We start from the raw sequence: 14,675 nt of genomic DNA on the forward strand, positions 1-14,675 counted from the left end.
TAAAACTAAAATTAAAATACTGCAGTTGCTGGAAATCTGAAATAAAAGCAGAAACTGCTGTAAATAGTCAGCAGGTCAGGTTGTATCCACTAGGATTGAAGCAGTTAATGTTTCAGGTTGATAGTCTTTTATCCAAATCTCTCAATGACCTAGCATGTTAAATTTGCTTCCCCCTCTACCAAGGCTGACTGGCTGCTGAATATTCCCAGCATTTTCACTGCTTACTTCAACAGCCTAAGACTATCCATTAATTTATCAGTTGTCCATGCCACTCCCACCACTGATCTCTCTTACTTGCACAAGTCTAACACCAATTAATCCAAGCTTGAGGAATAGCTCTTCATCTTCCAGCTTGCTACATTATAGCCTCCCTCAACTGGTGCTATCTGCCTTCTAAATATTTGCAGCATTTTCCATTTTAATTTAGATTTAACAGCATTTGAAATATTTTTATTTAGTTTAATTTAGTTTAGAGATATGCGCGGAAACAGACCCTTCGGCCCACCGAGTCCATGCTGACCAGCGATCCCCGCACATTAACACTATCCTACACACACTTGGGATATATACTAAGTCAATTAACCTACAAACCTGTACATCTTTGGAGTGTGGGAGGAAACTGATCTCGGAGAAAACTCACAAAAGGTCACGGAGAGAACATACAAACTCCGTAAAGGTAGCATCCACAGTCAGGATGGAACACGGGTCTCTGGCGCTGTCAGGCAACAACTCTACCACTGCACCATCGTGCCACCCGTAAATTTACCATTTTTCTACCAAGTTGACCACAACCATTCATGAGGCTGATAAGTACTTTCTATGTAAAGGTGGCGTTCTGCTGAAGCAATCTAACCCCCTTGCCCTGCTCTTTTAACACACACCTATGTCATTTAATCATTTAATCAGATGCATAGGATGTAAATGTTTCTGGGTTGTCTACCGTCCTCAAACATCCACGTGCAAAATGACATGATTCCTAAATTTAGTCCTCATTAATCTAAGCACAATTTTTCAATTGACCTTCCAGAGCAGATTGCAATATTCTATCCACTGTTCATCCTTTTAGAAAACGAAAACCACTTTACACTCCTTACTACAGAGTGCTTTACCATCACGTAACTTACTGCTGATGTGTGGTCACTGGGGTTTTGTTGAACAAACATGACTACAAATGTGCACATTGTTAGGTACTATCAAAAAACACAGGGACACAAATCTATTTTTGATAATATTGGTTCAGGGATAAATGTTGGATGGGATATACTCCAAATGTGGGATTTTTTTGCATCCATTTGAACAGTTTAACAATATTTCCAGTAGTACGTTTGACATCAGTAATGCACTGAATCACTGGCTAAATTATGAGCTCAGGCTCTGGAGCGTGATTGTAACTTCTGACTCGGAGACAAGAGTGGTACCACTGAGGCAAGACTGATACTCTATTAAATCTCTTTTTTTCTACTTCAGTGGGAATAGTTCTTTGTCCATGAGTTTCTCCTCATAGTTATAGATTGTCATTGTGGCGAGTCTGTGTTCTATGGTCCATTGAACGTAATGTCCTTTCTATAAAAATCGCACACAGTATTGCAACAGTGAGAAGATTTGTCATGCGCAAATGTATAATTTTCTCTTCATTTTATGCTGCTATTCATTAAATTCAGAATATTATTTTCATATATATGCTGTTATCTACATACAATTATACTTTCACAAAACTAGAGATTTAATCTTCTTTTTGATTGATTGAAAGATACAGCATGGAAACAGGCCTCCAGCCAACTGAGTCTACACCGAGCATCGATCACCCGTTCACACTAGTTCTATGTTATCCCACTTTCTCATCCACTCCCAACACACTAGGGGCAATTTACAAAGGACTTACAAACCTGCACGTCTTTTGAATGTGGGAGGAAAGCAGAGCACCCAGAAGAAACCCACTCGATCACAGGGAGAATGTGCAAACTCCACTCTGAAAGCACCCGAGGTTAGGGTCGAATTCTTGCGCTGTGAGTCAACAGCTCTACTAGCTGTGCCACAGTTCCACCCAGAGTTTTTCTTCTTTAAGGGCCAACCATTGTCTTTGTCGATGACAGAACAGTCGTAAGCAGACATACAACCTATTGCTTCTTTTCCTTTTGTCCTAATCTTTCTGTATCCATTTCTCTTTGCAACCAGTGAAGGAGATCGTTTGGCCCACCAAAACTGTGTTGGTTCACAAAGTAATCCCATTCCCTCACTAATCTTCCTATTCTCCCAATATTTTCTTCAACCTCCTCTAAATTTCACTACTGAGGCCAATTTACAGCCTCCGATTAACCTACAAACCTGCACATCTTTGCGATGTGGTGGAAACATAGGCATAGAAAATAGGTGCAGGTGGAGGACATTTGGTCCTTCACCGCCATTCATTGTGATCATGGCTGATCATCCACAATCAGTAACCCGTGCCTGCCTTCTCCCTATATCCCTTTATTCACTTGCCCCTAGAGGTCTATCTTATGCCCCGTCCCACTTAGGAAACCTGAGCGGAAACCTCTGGAGACTTTGAGCCCCACCCAAGGTTTCCGTGCGGTTCCCGGAGGTTGCAGATGGTTGCCGGAGGTTGCGGGTAGTGGAAGCAGGTAGGGAGACTGACAAAAACCTCCGGGAACCGCACGGAAACCTTGGGTGGGGTGCAAAGTCTCCAGAGGTTTCCGTTCAGGTTTCCGAAGAGGGACAGGGGCATAACTCTCTTTTAAATTCATCCAGAGAATTGGCCTCTTGCCTTCTAGGGCAGAGAATTCCACAAATTCACAACTCTCTGGGTGAGTTTGTGAAATTCACAGCCACAGGACTCACACACAACTACAAGAACAATGTGCAAATTCGACTTAGACAACACGGGCGTTCAGGATGAAACCACAGTTAGTGAAGCAATAAAGCAGAAGCACTGCCTACTGCATCACTGTGTCTTTCTATTAAATAAATTAACTCATCCTGTGTTTGTTCCTTCTTATTTTACCATAACTTCCACTTGTGGGGCCATCGCACTGACACTTTAACATACCCACTTTACAATCCACCTTGGGACATCTTAAACTCATTAAATTTTGCCACTTTCTTCCTGAAAGGAGAGGCAAATTCAATAGGAGCATAAGGGGCAATGTTTTCACTCTGAGGGTCGTGGGTGTATGAATGAGTTGCCAGAGGAGGTTGTTGAGGCAGATACCGGAACAGCATTTAAAAGATAGCGTTGGGTGTAACTCAGCAGCTCAGGCAACATCTCTGGTGAAAAAGGATGTGTGACGTTTTGGGTAAGGACCCTTCATTTTAAAAAAACCTTGGACTGATACCTGGTTAGAAAAGGATTAGAGGGATATGGCCCAAATACAGGCTAATGGGACAAGCTCCTGGTTGCCATAGACAAATTGGGCCAAAAGACCTAATTCCGTGCTGTCGGATGCTATGACTCTATGAATACTTTTGGATATATTGGTTTATTCAGAAGGCTGGCATGCAAGTGATGTTCCTGATCCTGATAACATAGGCAGCCTTCCAGTTCTGCATTGCTTTCCCATTGGTTTGATTGCATCCTGAATTAACCTCAGTTATTTCTTTTTAATTACTTTGCAAACATTTCTAAACACCTGTTTTCGCTTTTTTATTATGAGGTATTGTGTTTTTTTTGTTTTTAATGGAGACAACTTCATAATCAAATAAAAGGGTAAAAAAAGGATATTTGGTGTTTGAATTATACCATATAACCATATAACAATTACAGCACGGAAACAGGCCATCTCGACCCTTCTAGTCCGTGCCGAACACATAATCTCCCCTAGTCCCATATACCTGCGCTTAGACCATAACCCTCCATGTTCCCATCCATATTTTTTCCAATTTTTTAAATGATAAAAACGAACCTGCCTCATTCACTGGAAGCTCATTAAAACAGCTACCAAAAAAGAAGTTCCCCCTCATGTTGGTTCAGTTTTAATTATGTCATGTCCCCTGTTTGAATCTTCCCTACTCTCAGTGTGCCTTTTCCACGGCAACTTGGCCTATCCCTTTCTCATTTTAAAAACTTGCTATCAAGTCCCCCCTTTTCTGCGCTCCAAAGAATTTTGTTCAAAAGTTTCAGCTGAAACCCAGGCCAACTTTCTAGTAAATCTCCTCTGTACTCTCTCTATTTTGTTACTATGATGACTGCTTTTTTTTGACCACTTTGTTATGAGGAATGAATTAATAGTGGTGCCTAAAACATTGGCCTCCTTTTCTCTCTCTGGCTTGCTGTGTGTTTTGATACTTTTGTTAAAAGTTTCAGACAGCCAACTTTCAGACCATCTTGTTTTATCTAAGTTAGCTGTGATGTTGCTGTTTATTTTGAGGTGTGTGTCCCCATCCACCTTCATTCCTTTCACTGCAGCCACTGGTGATGGCTGCTGATGCTGCTGCAGTCATATTCATGCTCACATGACAATCACCAAACTAAATAGATGTGTCTGCAATTCCGTTCAACAGCTGAGCCCCACATGTCCAATTTAGTGGCAGCAAGAATTTATCAAATTCTTAACTGTCAGTTAAGCTCAACTGTAGCAGTTTTGCTTTTGAGACACAATATTGTGGTTTCAATCCCAAACCTGGAGGATTGCTGGCCAAGGTCATCTGAAGGGCTCCTTCCATGAGCTCAGCATTGTTCTACCTCAACAGTTAAAACACTATAACTAATAATCAAAAACAGGAGATGATTATTAGGTGGGCGAGCCCAAGAACAATTTTTGGATGGTCAACATTTATATAAATATTTTATCATCCTGAAAGTTAAGCCCCTTGAATTACAATATAGAGTTGTATAAAATAATGAGAGGAATAGAATATTCCCAGAGTAGGGGAATCGAGAATCGAGAGGGCTTAGGTTTAAGGTGAAGGGGAAAAGATTTAATAGGAATCTGAGGGGGTACTTTTGCACAAAGGGTGGTTGGTCTATGGAACGAGCTGCCAGAGGTGGTAGTTGAGGCAGGGGCTATTGCAATGTTTAAGAAACAATTAAATGGGTATATGGATAGGACGGGTTTAGAGGAATATTGGCCAAACACAAGCAGGTGAGACTGAATGTATATAGTGTATATGGGACGTTGGTCAGTGGTGGCAAGTAGGGCCAAAGGGCCTGTTTCCACGCTGGATCACTCCACAACTTTATGATTCTATGACTATAGTATCTTTTCTTTCTGTTCTAACTAGTAACACGGAAATGCCTCATGAGGAGCTCCACAAACCAGGGACTAAAATCCTTTTAGTTATTGAAGGAGTTACTCAGGTGCTGATTACAGCCACAAAGTTTATTTTTTTACGGTAGTATCAAAATTGCATTTATAAAGTGTATTTTACATGCCAAGTATGTACCACAATGTCATTTTCAAATAGCTTATTTCAATGTAACATACATACATACATACATAGAAAATAGGTGCAGGAGTAGGCCATTTGGCATTTCGTGCCAGCATCGCCATTCAATGTGATCATGCCTGATCATCCACAATCAGTGCCCCGTTTCTGCCTTTTCCACATATCCCTTGATTCCACTAGTCCTCGCAGCTCTACCTAACTCTCTTTTGAATGCATCCAGTGAATCGGCCTCCATTAACTTCTGAGGCAGAGAAATCCACAAATTCACAACTCTCTGGGCGAAAACGTTTTTCCTCATCTCAGTTCTAAACGGCCTATCCCTTATTTTTAAACTGTGGCCCCTGGTTCTGGACTCCCCCAACATCGAGAACATGTTTCCTGCATCTAGCATGTCCTATCCGTTCATCATTTTATATGTTTCGATAAGATATCCTCTCATCCTTCTAAATTCCAGTGCATACAAGCCCGGTCATTCCATTCTTTGATCATAAGACAGTCCTGCCATCCCGGGAATTAACCTCATGACCCTACGCTGCACTCCCTCAATAGCAAGAATGTAGCAAGTAGTAGCCTGACCTGCTGAATTACACATTTGCGTCTATCTCCACCACCTTTTGTACACAAAAGTTACTAGTATGCATGATTGATAAACATATGTGTCACATATTTTAAAAAGACACTGAGTGCTGGCGTAACTCAGCGGGTCAGGCAGCATCTCTGGAGAATGTGGATAGGTGACGTTTTGGGTCAGGACCCTTCTTCAGACCGAAATATCCTCTTGTCTTCTGACCCAAAGCATCACCTATCCATGTCCTCCAGAGTTGCTGTCTGCCCCTGCTGAATTACTCCAGTGCTTAGTGATTTTCATTTGGAAACCAGCACTTGCAGTTTCTTGTTTCAACATGTCACGTAGCCGGAAAACAAAATAATGATGTTGACCTTTTTCGAAGTACCAGTATGCCATATGGACGACCAGTATACCAGTATGGACGACAGATGGCGCAATGGGCTAAGTGTTCGGCTGGCGACCGGAAGGTAGCCGGTTCGAATCCCGCTTGGAGTGCATACTGTCGTTGTGTTCTTGAGCAAGATACTTCACCCACCTTTGCCTGTGTGTGAGTGATTGGTGGTGGTCGGAGGGGCCGTAGGCGCAGATTAGCAGCCACGCTTCCGTCAGTCTGCCCCAGGGCAGCTGTGGCTACAGAAGTAGCTCACCACCACCGAGTGTGACTGAGGAGTGAATGAATAATGCGATGTAAAGCGCCTTGAGTATCTAGAAAGGCGCTATATAAATCCCATCCATTATTATTATTATTATTATACTGATGTGCACCATCACAAAAAACGCATTGCCCATGACCAAACTCACATCTAGACAATTGTTTTATTCTGTTACATCTTTGTTGTAAGGTCATAAAAAAGGGTACAGGAAACTAAAATTACTCAGTCCTCTCCCTAAACCCCTTTAACATTGTATATCTTTTTTTTAAGAAAATGCATTTTGTTACTCAAGATGTGTGTGTAATAACAATTGAGCTACAGGTTTAGAAAAATAAATTTCTATATTTGATAACTGAGAATCACACTGCAAAGGACATTTGCTCCCAGGTCCTTCTTGCATGTCTCCCATTAACATTTAAATTGCTTATTCTCAATGCCTTCACACTTCCAAAACGGATATCCCAATAACATATTCTGGTTGCCTATCACTTCTGAAAAATAAATATAAATACTTAAGCTTCTCCTCCTCTGCCGTTAAGATTGCCTATTGTTATTTAACGCTTTCAAAGAAAGCACTTGCATCATCCTGAAATTTAATAAAGCTCTATATTCTGATCTTGGCTTGAGTCCACTAAAGCATCTTCAAAGTCGCTGTAACTCCAGCATCTGTCATCAAACGGGCTGAAGATTTGTGCCGACAGAATAAGTGACAGGCGTTGTGATTGAAAGGTAAGGAAATTAAACCTCATGAAATGCAGAAGGGAAAGCTGCGTGGGGAATGGAATTTGTCTTAATGTTGTTGGAAAACAATATGGAGGTAATTGTGACTTTGGCTGCTAACGTTAAACAAGGACTAATGATTCGGCTACACGCTATGTTTCTGTCTCAATTTTAATTACCATTTAAGTCAGCAAATATTTCATATGACAAAGACAATAGCTTCTTAGAATTAAATCCAAAATTCTTCACGAGTAAAAATGGGAGAAGGAAAAGCATAACATTTACAAGTCTTGAGTCCAACTCTCAAATAAACCAAGAAGCCGAGATCGATTTCATATTTAGACTTGAAGTTAAAGAGTAAACTTCATAATCAATACAATGTAACTTTTTAATCAAAGCGTCCTATGGAACATAAAACTACCTCAACCAAGGTTTATATATTAAAGAGTTACTAATTATTGAACACTTGTTAGATGCAGGTATTAATCTTAACTTATCTAAATGGCAGGGGTTAAATCAGCTTTGAACAAATACAGTTTTCACAATCATTGTGTTGAAAATAGCTAATTGAAGTAGGTTACCCACACACATATTTGTACAGGGCATTGACGTTTTGATAATTACTGGGATAATTTGTTCGGAGTAACTTATGGCAAAATTATTTCATTAATGGACAGATGCGTCTCACAGATAGTAATTCTATATTCTATTGAAAAGCACAAACCAACCTTGTCTACCAGGGAATCAGGACAGCAATAGAGTGGTGCAACATGTTAACAACCTATCAATACATGGAAAAGATTGAAAAATGATCAAATTTTCTGAAGGTCAGTAAATGTGTAATATGTCTTCTTACTAATGAGTTACTCGTTTTTTTTTCCACCTCCGTATGTTCACAAGTGTAGTCTTTCTAAATTACCACGATTTTACCATATTCAAATATTTAGTTTGTAGAACTTGATGAACTAATATTTATTCTAGTTCATTCAATATTAATCATATTCATAAATTATGATAATAGCTGAACATGCTGCAAATGTTCAGTGAGTCAGACTGAATGAGTGATAATATTTTAAATATCTCCATTAATCTGGAGTTTGAATTCATAATGGTGGCCATTTTAGGGGACAATGAGATTTTTGTAAACAATCTTGAAAATGTTTCCCCAAATTACAAAAGCTCTGTGAGTTTTAAAGGGCAGAACAAACCATTATTACTACTTAACAACTGCTTGGTTTTCAAATGAATGCATTTGTTTTATGATGTTCTTAAACATAAAAAAACATATAAAATGAAAAACATAAGGAAATTTTGTTTTTTTAAAGCTTCAGATTCTTAATACTTCAGATTCTACTTCAATAATACGCTCCATTCCTTAGTTAGCTCTCGTCTTATAGTTCATTTTAATTGACATCTTGGTTTCCCAACCAAGAGAATGTTTTAACATGTCACCACAGCTGGGTCTCTGTGAGCTGACCCTGACAAGAGCAATGGACAGAAATTGACACATTGCTTCTAAAGATAGACACAAAAAGCTGGAGTAACTCAGTGGGACAGGCACCATCTCTGGAGAGATTGAATGGGTGACATTTTGGGTCGAGACCCTTTTTCAGTCTGAAGAAGTGTCTCGATCCGAAACATCACCCATTCCTTCTCTCCAGAGATGCTGCCTGGCCTGCTGAGTAACTCCAGCTTTTTGTGTCTATCTTGGGTTCAAACCAGCATCTACAGTTCCTTCGATTTAGTGTTATGTAATGAATCGGATTTGATAAAGGGCCTCGAGGTTAATGAGCCATTAGGAGGCAGTGACCATAACATGGTCAGGTTTAATCTACAATTGGAGAGGGAGAATAGATAAGAGGTGTCAGTGTTGCAGTTGAATAAAGGGGACTATGGGGCCATGAGGGAGGAGCTGGCCAAAGTTGACTGGAAAGGTACACTAGCAGGGATGACAGTGGAACAAAAATGGCAGGTGTTTCTAGGAATAATACAGAAGGTGCAGGATCAGTTAATTTTTAGGAGGAAGAAAGATTCCATGAGGAGAAAGGGACGACCATGGCTGACAAGGAAAGTCAGGGACAGTATAAAAATTAAAGCAAAGAAGTCCAACGTAGCAAAGATGAGCGGGAAGCAAGAGGTTGGGTAATGTTTAAAGAACAACAAAAGATAACTAAAAAGACAATACGGGGAGAAAATATGAGGTACGAAGGTAAGCTAGCCAAGAATATAAAGCAGGATAGTAAAAGCTTCTTTAGGTTTGTGAAGAGGAAAAAATTAGTTAAGACCAAAGTTGGACCCTTGAAGACCGAAAAAGATGAATTTATTATGGGGAACAAGGAAATGGCAGATGAGTTGAACAGGTACTTTGGATCTGTCTTCATTAAGGAGGACACAAACAATCTTCCTGATATAGTAGTGGCCAGAGGATCTGGGGTGACAGAGGAACTGAAGGAAATCCACATTAGGCAGGAAATGGTGTTGGATAGACTGATGGGACTGAAGGCTGATAAATCCCCAGGGCCTGATGGTCTGCATCCCAGGGTACTTAAGGAAGTGACTCTAGAAATCATGGATGCATTGGTGATAATTTCCCAATGTTCTATAGACTCAGGATCAGTTCCTGTGGATTGGAGGGTAGCTAATGTTATCCCACTTTTTAAGAAAGGCGGGAGAGAGAAAACAGGGAATTATAGACCAGTTAGCCTGACATCAGTGGTGGGGAAGATGCTGGAGTCAATTATAAAAGATGAGATAGCCGAACATTTGGATAGCAGTAACAGGATCGGTCTGAGTCAGCATGGATTTACGAAGGGGAAATCATGCTTGACTAATCTTCTGGAATTTTTTGAAGATGTAACAGGAAAATGGACAAGGGAGAGCCAGTGGATGTAGTGTACCTGGACTTTCAGAAAGCATTTGATAAGGTCCCACATAGGAGATTGGTTGGCAAAATTAGGGCACATGGTATATGGGGTGGAGTGCTGACATGGATAGCAAAGTGGTTGGCAGACAGGAAACAAAGAGTATGGATTAACGGGTCCCTTTCAGAATGGCAGACAGTGACTAGTGGGGTACCGCAAGGATCAGTGCTGGGACCGCAGCTATTTATAATATACATCAATAATTTGGATGAAGGGATTCAAAGTAACATTAGCAAATTTGCAGATGACACAAAGCTGGGTGGCAGTGTGAACTGTGAGGAGGATTCTATGAGAATGCAGGGTCACTTGGACTGGTTGGGGGAGGGGGGGGGGGGTCAGTTGCATGGCAGATGAAGTTTAATGTGGATCAATGTGAGATTATCCACTTTGGTAGCAAAAACAGGAAGGCTGATTACTATCTAAATGGCGTCGTTGGGATAAGGGGAAGCACAACGGGATCTGGGGGTCCTTGTACATCAGTCTATGAAAGTAAGCATGCAGATACAGCAGGCAGTGAAGAAAGCGAATGGCATGTTGGCGTTTCTAACTAGAGGAATCGAATATAGGAGCAAAAATGTCCTTTTTCAGTTGTACTTCCCTAGCTTTTGGTCCCCTAATTTGAGAAAGGACATTCTTGCTATTGAGGGAGTGCAGCGTAGGTTTAGAAGGTTAATTCCCGGGATGGCGGGGCTGTCATATGCTGAGAGAATGGAGCAGCTGGCCTTGTACACTCTGGAGTTTAGAAGGATGAGAGGGGATCTCATTGAAACATATAAGCTTGTTCAGGGCTTTAAACACGCTAGAGGCAGGAAACATGTTCCCGATGTTGGGGGAGACCAGAACCAAGGGCCACAGTTTAAGAATGAGGAGTAAGCCATTTAGAACAGGGACGAGGAAACACTTTTTCTCACAGAGAGTGGTGTGTCTGTGGAATTCTCTGCAGGTTCTCTGGATGCTTTCAAGAGAGAGCTAGATAGGGCTCTTAAAAATAGTGGAGTCAGGGGATATGGGGAGAAGGCAGTAACAGGGTACTGATTGGGGATGATGAGCCATGATCACATTGAATGACGGTGCTGGATCGAAGGGCCGAATGGCCTACTCCTGCACCTATTGTCTATTGTCTATTGTCTTCCTACACATCGCTTCTAAATGAATCTTATATGCTATTAAATTGTTTCTTTCTATCGATCTAGACTGGTCTATTGTATATATTTTCAGTATTTTCTGCCCTGCAGATGCTGCTCAGCCTGGTCTTCCAGCATTGTTTTTTTATCCATATCCCGGCACCTGTAGTATCTTAGGTTCTCCTTATTGACACTGAAACTTCATAGGTTTCTGGCGATCTCCTCTAGTAACTTCCCAGGGAAACAACAGAAGTCCTAGGAAAATGATATAAACTACCTAAGACCATTTGCCATTATTGCTGCTCCCATCTGAGTCTGACAGCCTCTAAGAAATTTGAGTGCTATTGATAAATACACTCCATATATTTACACTATGTACTTTAGCTTCTCACAGCCTCTTTCGGATATTTTGCCATTTATCTTTGGTAAGTTAAAACCTGTCACCATTGTTATACTTAGGATGGATTTACACAGTTTAACCTGATGTTCCTGCATTCATGTTCCTGTGAACATTTGTCCCATGTTCATGGTGTGAAGTGTTAGATTTGTGATAATGAAATTGATATTGCCAAAATTGCACAGATCAATTAACTTACATATCCATATAATACTTTCAGGCATAGCACATGTCAAATGAGAATAATGTGTTCAGAATTGGAATGGGGGCTTTCAAGTGCCACATATGTAGAATATCATGATAACAGAGCTGGGCAGCAACAGTTCACAAGGAAAGTGTTTAGGAAATACCCTCAGTAGTATAGAGTTATAGGAGAGGAACACAAAATGCTGGAGCAACTAAACGGGACAGGCAGCATCTCTGGAGAGACGGAATGGGTGATGTTTCAGGTTGAGACCCTTTTTGAGACTAGTCTTGAAGTCTTGTTTGTGTCTATCTTCGGTTTAAACCAGCATCAGCAGTTCCTTCTTACACATATAGGAAAGGAACATTCGGGCCAAGGTCACCTGTTTTTATATTGCTATTGATTTTCCTTTGTATTGTAATAAAGTAACCTTCAGTCTTTGCCTGTTATGTCAGGAAGTATACTTCAGTTTAGATACACTTAACAAAGCAGTTGAATTGAGATGGACTTTTCAGCAATAGCCAGTTTAGACAATAAAACTAATTAAAGGTGTCAATATCTACAACAATATATAGAAAAATATAGATATAGAAATCTACTACAATATAGAAAAAACATCAAATGGGACAAATATTTAGCCTCGGTCATTTGTACTGCCTGTGCTATGTGCTATAATGGCACCAGTGGGTCTAAATTTCAGAAGCAGGCTACTGTGCATTGGGATTAGTGGAAATCCACATTTAGTCCAAACTATTAAAGATTCATCTTCTTTTTAACTAAAAGGGATATGAACTGGTACGGATTAGCAACAGTAAGTTTCACTTGGTAGAAACACAACCAGAAAGAAACATCATTGAAATAATAACAATGTCTGTACAAATCTGAAGGGTCCTGACCCGAAACATCACTTAACCATGTTCTCCTGAGATGCTGCCTGACCCACTGAGCTATTAGAAATTCACTCCTACTCTTTGCTTCCGGTCTGCCAACCAATTTTCTATCCATGTCAACACCCCACCCCCAATACCATGTGCTCTAATTTTAGTCACCAGTCTCCCGTGCGAGACCTTATCAATGGCTTTCTGAAAGTCTAGATACACTACATCCACTGGCTCCGCTCATCCATTTTACTTGTCACATCCTCAAAAAATTCCAGAAGATTAGTCAAGCATGATTTCCCTTTCATAAAGCCATGTTGACTTGGACTAATCCTTTTACTGCTATCCAAATGCCCCATTATTACCCCTTTAATAATTGACTCCAGCATCTTTCCCACCACCGGTCAGGCTAACTGGTCTGTAATTCCCCGTTTTCTCTCTCGCTCCTTTCTTGGGGGATAACATTAGCTATCCTCCAATCCACAGGAACTGATCCTGAATCTATTGAACATTGGAAAATGATCGCCAATGCGTCCACTATTTCTAGAGCCATCTCCCTGAGGTCCCTGGGTTGCAGACCATCAGGTCCAGGGGATTTATCATCCTTCAGTCCCATTAGCCTACCCAATATTATTTCTCGCCTAATGAAAATTTATTTTAGTTCCTCTACCCCCTTAGATCTTCTGTCCTCCAGTACATCTGGGAGATTGTTTGTGTCTTCCTTAGTGAAGACAGATCCGGAGTACCTATTCAACTCTTCTGCCATTTCCTTGTTGCCCATAATAATTTCACCCGTGTCTGCCTTCAAGGGACCCACATTTGACTTTGCTACTCTTTTTCCCTTAACATATCTAAATAAGCTTTTACTGTCCTTCTTTATATTCCTGGCTTCCCTTCGTACTTCATCTTTTCAGCCTGTATTGCCCGTTTTGTTTCCTTCTGTTGTCCTATGAAAGTTTCCCAATCCTCTGGCTTCCGGCTACTCTTCGCTATGTTATACATCTTTTCTTTTAGTTTTATTCTATCCCTAACTTCTCTTGTCAGCCACGGTTGCCTCCTACTACATTTAAAATCTTTCTTCCTTTTTGGAATGAAATGATCCTGCGTCTTCCGGATTATGACCAGGTTAGGAGAGATAGATCAGCCATGATTGAATGATGTAGACTTGTACCAATGGTCTAATTCTGCTCCTATCACTTATGACCTTATGAACAGCATGGAGAAGTTGTTAATATTGACCAAATTAAAGACACTATAAAATGGAGAATCCCTGCATTTGCCAGAATTGCTTAATCTTTGTCAGTGGAAAATTACAGACTGTGGATGGCGCCGGCTAGTCTGAGCTTCAGATTGATATGCAGGATGGTGAAAGATTCAGGTGTTCTCTTAACTTCTCCCTAATTGATAATCTATATTACTAAAAGTCTGATCTTGACCACTTCCTGTTGTTCTGTATATTGTTTATAAAAAAAATGCTGCCCATTATGGCTGTGATATTTGGCCATCTAACAGAGTCCCTCTCCACTGCGCAGGACACGAGGATTTTTCCTATTGATGAAAAATAAAAGAGTTATTAGTGTTTAAAATATGTTGAGATTCTCTCTCCTGAAGGCCACGCTCTTTCCGGAGGGACTATAAAACCCGGAGAGGTTGAGTGCCTGTTTATGCAAGATGGGGGAGCGAGAGAGTCACGTCTCTCAGTCTGTGCTGTGAATAACACTGAACACATGTCTACTAAACTATGAGTGTGGTTTTACTGACCTTGAGTGCCCTTAATGTGGTGGTGATTGGTTTGAAATGAAATAAAGCACTGCAAATAGTTGTTGGTGGTGGTTGGTTTGAAATGAA

The sequence above is a fragment of the Leucoraja erinacea genome, chromosome 22, assembly GCF_028641065.1.
Source record: "Leucoraja erinacea ecotype New England chromosome 22, Leri_hhj_1, whole genome shotgun sequence".
Lineage (NCBI taxonomy): Eukaryota > Metazoa > Chordata > Chondrichthyes > Rajiformes > Rajidae > Leucoraja > Leucoraja erinaceus.